Genomic DNA, 12,312 nt, shown 5'->3' with positions numbered 1-12,312 from the left:
TACTTAATATCATTTCTTTTTTCATTCACTTTTTGGGGGGTTTGTTAAAATAACCTGTACTTTTACACCAGAACAATACCAAAAAAGTGAAGTTGGTGTAGGTTGGTTTACATATTTTTTTTGGTGTGAACATATATTTAAATGCATGGTTTTTAACTGACTTTGTTAAATCTTTATTTACTTTTGGGGGGTTTATATATTCAGATATATTGTAATTTTACACATTTATATATATATATATATATAAAAAAAAAAAATCTAGATTTTTTTTTTGTCTTAACAGATTTCAGCTGAAGGTGGCGTTTGTTCATCCAGGTCGAGATATCAGCCTGTTCTTCTGACATGTGAGCTGACAGGAGGTTGTGAGGATGAGAAGATCGATAGAGCTGCATCTTGTCTGTCTCTCACACAGTAAGGTTGTGTAAAACCAGAAGAGAAGCAGGCTGTGCACCGAACCCTGAGGCACACCGCCTGGAAGAAGTCATTATTTGGAACACATTACATGAAAGTCCATGGAGTTTTTGACCTTCTGATCTTTTTGGTAGGTAATATGCATTGACCTATAATCAATCTAATTTAACTGTAGTCAGAAGGGTTGGTTGGTAGTAATAGCAGTATGTTTGTTGGTTAATATGAAATAGCTGACACAATTCTGACATCTCAGAATTTTAATATCTTTTGCAAAGTATGTAAATGGCATTTACCCATTACTTGTTTTTGTTTTTTTAAGTTAACTACTCAAGGAAGCATTTTGTAATAAAGTTTGTAATAAAGTTTTTAATCAATGATGACGTCATCGAGACGGCTGTCTACCACTACCACTAAATCTTTAAAGATTCAGTTAATTTCAACACAGTTTAAAATGGCAACAATATAGCTGTATATTATGCACAATGTAGACATTTAACTAATTACGTTTCTTGTATCTTCAGCTCTGATGCACATGACGTTTTCACAGACTCGTATGTTTTACTTTATGCCAAAACCTATGAAATGGGCAGCTACGCAGACACACTGCCAGCAGAATTACATTGATCTGGCCACCATTGATGACCAGACGGATCGGGGTGAGATGATGAGTCATACAGCAGGTTTATAATGGAGATGTGTGGACCGGACTGGAAGTAAATTTCCTTCTTTGTGCTACACTGGTGAGTATTGTACACATCTCACTGCTTTATTGACCTAAAAGTGCAAAACTCTTATTAAACCGCTGTCTTGTTGATATATAGAAGTATCTTTTATATCATCAAAGATTGAATTTGATTTCTCTGAAATACAATAAAATGGAGGTAAATCAAGTCAAAATGTGAATGACCCTACGGTGGAGACCGATATTCAGAAGGGACTGACAGAATATGCAAAACTGTCATGGAAAGTCCAACCAGATGGAAATGTCTTTCAGAAGAGCCGGAAGAGTGATGATACTCAACCATCTTGAAAAATGGGCAAAAGAAAGTATTTTATTGTTTCACTATGTAATATTAGCGTAGTAAGAACTGAATCTTTGATTTGACACAATTTTGTTTTACAAAACATTGAAGAGTTTATCAGTTTCCACTATAATTCTATTTTAAGATAAATCTTTTATTAGTAATTCATAATCATGCTACAGAGCTAACAGCCAATCAGAATGCATTCTTGTTTTAATACAGCTCGTGATGCTAAATTTGCAATTGCATCATTCTTGTCCAGTGGTGTATTGTAACGAAGAAATAATACGTTGTTATAGTACGCAAGTATTTTTGTGAGTATCTGTACTTTACTTGAGTTTTTATATTTCAGTCAACTTTTACATTTACTCCACTACATTTCCTAATTAAAAAAATGTTTACTTTTACTCCGATACATTTGCCCAAAGCATTTTTCGTTAATTACTACAATATAGTCAGAAGAACACAGACTGCAGAGAAGCAGGTTTGGCGTTTTCAAGTTAGACTCATGCTCTTTTGCAAACAAGTGCGCTATGGAGCTTATAATATGACAGTAATATTTGAATCGTGTAAATATGAATTATTGACAATTGTCATTTAGCAACATTGAAAGTTATGTTTCACATAGCTTGAATTTGAATATATATATATATATTGTTTTTTTACTTGAATATTTAACATTTAAAATGTAACGTTTTTTTTTTTTTTTAATAGACTTGTATTTTTTGAAACGAACTGAATATGTTAGACTGCAAGTATCCAGTTTCTAAAAATACAGCTTCATGTTTTCAAAGAAGAAGAATGCGGAACATCAAATTCAATACACAAAAATCCTGTTCACACAGAATGTAGGTCCGATGTTATCCAGAGGGAAAGAGTAGATGAGTAGATGAGTAGATGATCTCCGAAAGAGGCGGTTTCTCTGTCTGCAGTACTTCCAGTTATGGGAGCGGCTATGTTGTGTGTCTGGGCAGTACGCTGTACTCTCACTCCGGAGCCAAGCCGAGTTCAAGTTTCTTGTTCTGAGCCAAGTCCAGTCCAAGAATCGGTTCAGGAGCCAAGCCCAGTTCAAGTCTCTGATTCTAAGTTAGTCCACTCAAAGAATACGCTCCGGAACTAAGTCTAGTCCAAATTTCTGGTCCTGAGCCAAGTTCAGTCCAAGTTCTGAACCAGGTTCGGCCGCTGAATCCAATCCAGACCCAGATCCTCTCTGGCCACTGATCTAAGCCACCATCGTAACAGCTGAGGTGCCTCGCCTGGGATTGTTTTTTCTAATGTCCTGCAGAGAGTCTGTGAAACAAATCTGAAAGACTTTCCTATTGTTCAGACTTAGTCACAAAATATAATTTATTAATTCGTGTTCATGGACAAAAATTTCCCTCTTTTTTTTATGTCACTCAGCATGACTTTCATATTTAAAGTGTGACTTTCATATCTACACACAGACTGACATATTTCAGATGTTTATTTCTTTTAATTTTGATGATTATAGCTGACAACTAAGGAAAATACCAAATTCAGTATCTCAGAAAATTAGAATATTGTGAAAAGGTAAACAACCGCGCCTCACTGAATTCGACTGAAGCCCACAGCCACGAACGAGCCTTTAGAGCGACTTCCAAATCTGACGACTGCCACGCGAACTTTTTCCTCCAGTGAATTTTATTTTATATAGTGAATGTGCAGTAATAGCGGTTCTTTAAGTATTATTCATCAAATAAATTGTGTTTTATATAGGTATTGTGTATTGATTTTTTTATTTATCATCATGTATTTTATATATTGTGTTTGAAAGCGGAAATGGTGCAGTGCTTTGTACCTGACTGCAATCACCGCTCAGTAGTCAACACATGTCATTGCCATTACACAAATGTTCAGTAAATGCACAAAAAGGTATGCCTAGGTTAAATGTTGTTTTGACAGTGGCATCTTAAAATGCTTGATATGACTCATACCATATGAAGGCTACAGTAGCCTAGCTAAAGTCGACGATAATGCTAACTAATGCTACCAACCTCCCTGCAAAACTCACCAAAACTTTATCTCTTGTCCCTCATGCTGGCCCTTAAAAAACCCACAAGCTGACCCTCGGACACGCTACACACAACTAACATTACATGACCCTATCTAAAGTTGTTTTCACTTCTTTGAACACTTTTGTTTTCCTCCTTGAAAAAAGCCATCATGGCAGCCAAGGAGCGCATGATTGCACTGATAAGTCTACCGTGCAAAAACGCAACACAGGTTTATTTTTTAGTTTTAGTTTTTTATTAATGATCTTCAGTCTTCACAGACCTTCACGGGGTTTAACCAGACGGTTACACGAGCTCCACCAATCAGATGCATCACTGTGGGATTGTTCAGGATTGTGGGTAATGAAGTACTTATCCAAGACATCGCGAATTAAAGATCTTTTGGCGTTTATGTGAGCATATACTATCGCTTTAGTACAGCCGTAGCTGGTTTTAAGTCTACCATGTATGGTTACGTTTTTACGTATTTTTACTTCCGGCACCAGCTGTGGGCGGGACTGTGATGCTCTATTCAGATTCAAACTGAAGTGTGCGACTTGAATACGCCCACACAGAAGAAAAAGCAGCGAGAGTGTTCTTTGGACCTTATCCTTGAAAAACAAAATGACAACTAAAAAGTTATAGGCTATATACGTGATTGTCCCATATTTTTCCTTTAAGTTGGCAACCCTAGATACAGCATTCATTCTTCAGCTCAATCTCATCTTATTTAGTTTAAATAGTGCATTTAGGAAAGCCATTTCTTTATTGTACTGTCCTTTAATGTGTTAAGGATGATTTTAATGACAGCACTGCTTACTGCATTTGTTAACTGCGTCTTACAAGGTGTTCTTAAAAGTAAAGACAATTTCCCTGTTTACAATCCTGAAACAAATCCTTGCTGACTCAGAAAAACAGTCTCTTGTCCAAGTCTAATGGAAAATGTTCACTAAAATCAACATCACAAATACACAAACGGTTTCAAATTGACATTGTAAATGAAAGATGAAGAAGGTGATTCGATTTGAGTTTTCCTCATCATCTCTTTCTTCGAGCAGACTGAGCTGTAAATAAAAGGATTAATTATATAGACATACTTTTCCATTTCATTTTGCAAACTGTACATATTTAAATATTTTACTTTAAAATCAACATTCCTTTCCAGTTTTCCAGTGTTTGTATGAACACACTCACCTAGTGCAGCTTCCTTCCGCTTCACTTCCATTACGGGAGGTTGAGACCATTTCAGCGTCACGTCAGAAAACCCTCGTTCCTCCAAAACAGACTGGAGCTGAAATGAGCAGATCTCTTAAAGAGTGCTATCAATGTGATGTGATTTGATTTCAGATTTCTTTGTTTCTCACCTGTGACAGGAGCTGGGCTCTCATTTCAGGTTCAGACAGAGTCGAACTGGACTTCAATTTTATCTTCACCAACGTTTTCTTCAATAAAGGGCCTAAAAGAGCACACTAGAGTGAGCACAGCGAATGCTAAATGCAAATAACAAAATGCAACTGATAAAATAATGCATTTTTAGAATACAAAATACATTATCTTATCATTGCATCCTTTGTTTTTGACATTAAATAAAAAAAACTTTGCTATTGTCTACAATAATCTACAGAATTTAGTGCAAATGCATCTGTCATTTAAGATTGATTAATGGGTGCAAGATGAAGAGATTGTGTAGTGATCCTCAAAAATCATGAACAAAAGTAAACAAAGTAAAACGAAATATGACCCAGAGGATATTAAATACAGTTTCACTTCCAGTAAGAATGGATATGGTTTAGTGTTGAACACAAATCCTTTCTATGTAGTGAAGAGCATGAAACCTTAGAAATGTCGCACTTTATAAACAACAAATCAGTTACATCCCTGCATCATGGAATACAACTGATTTGCAAATGATTGGATTATGGTGAGTTTAAAAATATAATTATATTAAATATAATTTTTTCATCAAATGATAAGGATTTTTCTGAAATCTTTGTGTATCAGCTTTAATGCACTTATCAAAATAACAAAAGCAGTCAAATGTCAAAGTTTTTGTTTTTGTGAACAATAAAAAAAATTAAGATTTATTATTTAAACGTAGTCTGAAAACCATTTGCCTTTTATAAACAGAAAAATAAGTGAATAAATATGTTTTTCTTTAACTTTGTTAATGAACAGATATAGCAGAAAAAATCTGGCTCATGTTTGCATTTTCATCACTGGCAATAATTGAAATCAAGATTAGGTATAAAATAGTCACATACGTGAAAATGGGTTGAGAATTGAACAAATGGTTGTAATGTGGCTCAGATTCAGACATGAGTCATGTGTTTGTGCTGTTTTTCTGCTGATTAAGAGAGAATACAAGACTTCTTCACCTTACAAATGGTTCTCAAAAGAAAAAATGCTACAAAAAGCATCATATCTTGTGTGAAGTTTAAGCAAAACAGACACTAGTTTTGAAATCAACAGCCCAAAATGAGTAATTTCATTCATTAATAGCTTTATTTTCCATGTTTGATCACACCTTCTCCATAGACCTCCACCTCACACAGAGTAAGAATCCTTGAATCTCCAGGAATGATCAGATTCACGTATCGACCCTCAATATCGTTACAAATGTAGGTGGAGGAAACACCAGCTGGAATGCTAGAAATCACAGCGCATCTAAAGAGAATCAAAGAAAACATTATTTAGACTTCTAGTCTTTTTTTATGTGTGTTTTCAGGGATTTGTATGGATATTAAGCCACCGAAAGAAGATCTCACATGGGATTGTTGTTGCCGTTGTTCTCCAAAGAGTTTCCGATGCGAATCTCCGCTCCGTTTATTCGTTCCGGACAGCATTCTAGTCTGTTTGTAATCACGACGCTACTTACTCTGTACACAGAACTCAGATCCACCCTCCACCATGGGTTAGTCTGAACTTTGGTTGAGGAACATGCTGACCATGATTTTGTTAATCCTGGATTGAAATCAATGGCATGTTCAGCAGACCAGAGGCCATAAGTTGATGACTGTGTGACGTTTCTTCCAGCTGACAAATTATCTGGAAGATGACACAATGGCAAGAAATAGTTTTAGTCAGAAAATGTAATATTGTAATTACATATTTATACACACACACACACATACACACGCAATTGCTTAATAAATGAAAAGAAAATAAAATACAAAAAGATTAGAAAGGTGGTTAGATTTTTTTTTAAAGAATAGAATTAGAATAGCGATTGTTAACGTTAGAGGGTCAAATAAAGATGGAAGAGATGTGTTTTAAGCCAATTCTTGAAGATGGCTAGGGACTCAGCCGCCCGGATTGAATTGGGGAGGTCATTCAACCAGGAGGGAACATTGAATTTAAAAGTCCGTAAAAGAGACTTTGTGCTTCTTTGGGATTGCACAATCAAGAGACGTTCACTTGCACAACGCAAGCTTCTAGAGGGCACATAAGTCTGAAGTTATAATTTTAGGTAAATGGGTGCAGAGCCAGTGGTAGTTTTGAAGGCAAACATCAATGCCTTGAATTTTATGCGAGCAGCTATTGGAAGCCAGTGCAAATTGATAAACATAAGTGTGATGTGTATTCTTTTTGGCTCATTAAAAATTAAGCTTGCTACCGCATTCTGAATTAATTGTAAAGGTTTTATATAATTGGCTGGAAGACCTGCAGAGAGGGCATTGCAATAGTCCAGCCTGGACAGAACAAGAGCTTGAACAAGGAGTTGTGCAGCATGTTCTAAAAAGAAAGGGCTTGATCTTCTTGATGTTGAATAAAGCAAATTTGCAGGATCAGACCGTTTTAGTAATGTGGTCTGAGAAAGTCAGCTGATCATCAATCATAACTCCAAGGCTTCTAGCTGTTTTTGAAGGAGTTATGGCTGATGTGCCTAACTTGATAGTGAAATTGTGGTGAAACGATGAGTTTGCTGGAACCACAAGCAGTTCTGTCTTGGAAAGGTTGAGTTGAAGGTGATGGTCCATCATCCAGCAAGAAATGTCTGTAAGTCAAGCTGAGATGCGAGCAGATACTGTCCGATCATCAGGATGGAATGAGTTGAGTGTCATCAGCATAGCAGTGGTATAAAAGGCCATGTTTCTGAATGACAGAACCTAATGATGTCATGTAGACAGAGAAGAGAAGTGGTCCTAGAACTGAGCCCTGAGGCACCCCAGTAGTTAGATGTTGTGACTGTGATACTTTGAAGGACTTATCTGATAGGTAAAACTAAAACCACTGAAGTGTGGTTCCTGAGATGCCCTTTGCCAGTAGGGTTGATAGAGGAGGATCTGGTGATTAACCGTGTCAAAAACAGCGGACAGATCAAGCAGGATAAGTACTGAAGATTTGGATTCTGCTCTTGCCAATCTTAGAGCTTCAACAACTGAGAGCAAGGCAGTCTCAGTTCAATGTCCACTTCTGAAGCCAGATTGGTTGCTGTCAAGGAGGTTGTTGTGTGTGAGAAATGTAGAGACTTGTTTGAACACAGCTCATTCAAGTGTTTTTGCAATGAAAGGAAGAAGGGAAACTGGTCTGTAGTTCTCTAAAAAAGATGGGTTGAAGGTGGGTTTCTTAAGTAGTGGAGTTATACGAGCCTGTTTAAATGATGAGGGAAAAACACCAGTGTGGAGGGAAGTGTTGATGATGTGAGTGAGTGCAGGTACAACTGCAGGAGAAATGGCTTGATGGAGATGAGATGGAATAGGATGTATGTTTGAAAGATTGTGGTGAAAAATTGTGCAATTATGTTTTCAATTTTATTAATGTAAAACGTAGTAAAGTCGTCAGTTATTAGAGTTGATGCAGTAGGGGGAGGAGAAGGACAAAGGAGCAAAATAAATGTTTTAAAAAGCATCCAAGAGTTAGATGAATTGTTAATTTTGTTATGGTAGTATGTCCTTTTAGCAATGGAGACATTAGCAGAGAAGGAAGATAGCAGTGACTGATACACAATAAGGTCAGTAGTATTTTTGGATTTGGGCCAGCTTAGAATGACATTCGCTTTCAACACTATGTGGGTATATTTCTGAAGACTATGGACATTGAATAGAACTACACATTAAAAACCACTTTTATGAAATGAGAATAGCTAAAAGTCAAAATTGCAAGATTGTTAAGTAGCTCTGAACTACCTTGAAAAATAACATAGACTCCCACTTCACAGAGAGTAAGAATCTTTGAATCTCCAGGAATATTCACATTAACATAACGTCCTTCCATCCCATCACACGAGTAGCTGTAGGTAGCTCCTGCTGGAATAGTAGAAACTACAGCACATCTGGAGAAAGATGAAAGAGTGATTCATTTTCTTTTGCTCATTATTCCTAAATGTATTTTATATACAATATTATTGTTTCTTTATTTGACAACACTCTTTCCATATGGCACACATACGTCTGCAAGATGTCTGTTAAATAAGCAATTCATCTGGAAAGCATCTGGAGTGAATAAACATCTGATAGATGTCTTTAAGATTTATACAGTTTTACATACATTCTAAATCATAAAGACATCTTCTAAACATCTATTTGACATATGATAGGAAATGTCCTATAGACATATTGCAGATGAGCAAGTTTTTAGTCTGAGTGTAGTGAAATACATAAACAAATGAGTCATGTAATTGAATTGCTCAAAAAGACAAGTGTTGATTCTGTCAGACTAATCATTTACTGAATCGACATCTGACTCACTTAACTGCAGGTTTACATTATTTTAAGTGATGTACTGACCAACTGGCCAGATTTTCTGTTGGCTATATGAAAATATATCACAGAGACTCACACTGGATTGCTGAAAAAATCTGAAGAGTTGTTTCCAATCCGAATCTCTGACCCATTTATCCTGGTGTTGCAGCAGTCAAATCTGTTAGTGATGGTCACTCTATTCACGCTGTATGTCTTCAGCAGATCCAGCATCCACCATGGGTCAGATTGTGTCAAAGTATGAGTACAGGTATAGTTTTTCCCATCCAGAGCATATTGGCCATTCAAGTTATTAAGTGATGTTGACTGACTGACTGTGCCCCATGCTGCTATGTTCACTAGAATATGATCAATAGAAAACATACTCTCTTACAAACCTCAGTTCCCTGAGATATGGGAAAGAGTACTGCTTCTGTTAAGACGCTATGGTGAAAATAATTTTTTTTCAGATGACTGAAGCTTTTTCAATAATGCAGTTTAATCAATCAATCAATCAATCAATCAATCAATATTTATTTATATAGCGCCTTCCAACAACCACAGATTGAACCAAGGTGCTTAACAACATTAGTAAAAAATAAACATAATTACAAATAGGTTTAAAACATATTTACACAATAAAAACAGAGCACTGTCACAGAGCCATTAAGTGCAAAAAGCCATTTTAAATAAATAGGTTTTAAGTTTGGCTTTAAACAGAGGCCGGTCAGTGATGGAACGTAACTCAATGGGCAACAAGTTCCAGAGTTTAGGACCGGCCACTGCAAAAGAACGATCGCCCCACTGTTTGAACCGGGACCGGGGCACCTTCAGCAGATGTTGCCCAGCAGAACGTAGAGCTCTGCTGGGTTTGTGAGGGGTCAGAATCTCACACAAATAGGAAGGTGCAAGGCCCGTGAGTGCATTAAAAACAAACATTAAGATTTTAAAATTAATTCTAAACTGGACAGGGAGCCAGTGCAGGGAGTACAGGACAGGTGTTATGTGCTCGTGTTTACGACTGTTAGTTAGCAGTCGGGCAGCAGCGTTTTGCACAAGCTGCAAACGGTGAAGTCCAGTTTGGTGAACTCCCACATAGAGCGCATTGCAGTAGTCTATGCGGGAGCTAATAAAAGCATGGATGGCTTTCTCCAGGTCAGCACGACTTAAAAACAGTTTGACCTTTGAAAGGAGGCGAAGCTGAAAAAAGCTTGCCCTAACCACCGAATCTATTTGTTCATCAAATTTTAGACTGCTGTCTAGTTTTACCCCCAGATTTTTGACAACATGGTTAAGATGGGGGGCCAAAGCAAAAGGACCAGGAGCTGAGACACTGGGCAGATTGGATGTGCCGAACACAATACATTCAGTTTTATCCTCATTCAAACAGAGGAAATTCTGGGACAGCCACAATCTGATGTCCTCTAAGCATCTGTTGATGGACTGAAGACTATTAGGGCAAGCAGGGACAACCGGAAGGTAAACCTGTAGGTCGTCTGCGTACAGATGAAAAGACATTTTGTGCTTTGAAATAACTGCACCTAACGGCAACATATACAGTATTGTTCAAAATAATAGCAGTACAATGTGACTAACCAGAATAATCAAGGTTTTTCGTATATTTTTTTATTGCTACGTGGCAAACAATTTACCAGTAGGTTCAGTAGATTCTCAGAAAACAAATGAGACCCAGCATTCATGATATGCACGCTCTTAAGGCTGTGCAATTGGGCAATTAGTTGAATTAGTTGAAAGGGGTGTGTTCAAAAAAATAGCAGTGTGGCATTCAATCACTGAGGTCATCAATTTTGTGAAGAAACAGGTGTGAATCAGGTGGCCCCTATTTAAGGATGAAGCCAACACTTGTTGAACATGCATTTGAAAGCTGAGGAAAATGGGTCGTTCAAGACATTGTTCAGAAGAACAGCGTACTTTGATTAAAAAGTTGATTAGAGAGGGGAAAACCTATAAAGAGGTGCAAAAAATGATAGGCTGTTCAGCTAAAATGATCTCCAATGCCTTAAAATGGAGAGCAAAACCAGAGAGACGTGGAAGAAAACGGAAGACAACCATCAAAATGGATAGAAGAATAACCAGAATGGCAAAGGCTCAGCCAATGATCACCTCCAGGATGATCAAAGACAGTCTGGAGTTACCTGTAAGTACTGTGACAGTTAGAAGACGTCTGTGTGAAGCTAATCTATTTTCAAGAATCCCCCGCAAAGTCCCTCTGTTAAAAAAAAGGCATGTGCAGAAGAGGTTACAATTTGCCAAATAACACATCAACTGGCCTAAAGAGAAATGGAGGAACATTTTGTGGACTGATGAGAGTAAAATTGTTCTTTTTGGGTCCAAGGGCCACAGGCAGTTTGTGAGACGACCCCCAAACTCTGAATTCAAGCCACAGTACACAGTGAAGACAGTGAAGCATGGAGGTGCAAGCATCATGATATGGGCATGTTTCTCCTACTGTGGTGTTGGGCCTATTTATCGCATACCAGGGATCATGGATCAGTTTGCATATGTTAAAATACTTGAAGAGGTCATGTTGCCCTATGCTGAAGAGGACATGCCCTTGAAATGGTTGTTTCAACAAGACAATGACCCAAAACACACTAGTAAACGGGCAAAGTCTTGGTTCCAAACCAACAAAATTAATGTTATGGAGTGGCCAGCCCAATCTCCAGACCTTAATCCAATTGAGAACTTGTGGGGTGATATCAAAAATGCTGTTTCTGAAGCAAAACCAAGAAATGTGAATGAATTGTGGAATGTTGTTAAAGAATCATGGAGTGGAATAACAGCTGAGAGGTGCCACAAGTTGGTTGACTCCATGCCACACAGATGTCAAGCAGTTTTAAAAAACTGTGGTCATACAACTAAATATTAGTTTAGTGATTCACAGGATTGCTAAATCCCAGAAAAAAAAATGTTTGTACAAAATAGTTTTGAGTTTGTACAGTCAAAGGTAGACACTGCTATTTTTTTGAACACACCCCTTTCAACTAATTGCCCAATTGCACAGCCTTAAGAGCGTGCATATCATGAATGCTGGGTCTTGTTTGTTTTCTGACAATCTACTGAACCTACTGGTAACTTGTTTGCCACGTAGCAATAAAAAATATACTAAAAACCTTGATTATTCTGGTTAGTCACATTGTACTGCTATTATTTTGAACAATACTGTAC

This window comes from Carassius gibelio, chromosome A7, assembly GCF_023724105.1.
Source record: "Carassius gibelio isolate Cgi1373 ecotype wild population from Czech Republic chromosome A7, carGib1.2-hapl.c, whole genome shotgun sequence".
Taxonomy (NCBI): domain Eukaryota; kingdom Metazoa; phylum Chordata; class Actinopteri; order Cypriniformes; family Cyprinidae; genus Carassius; species Carassius gibelio.
The sequence above is the reverse complement of the archived record's forward strand: the minus strand, read 5'-3'. Positions refer to the sequence as shown.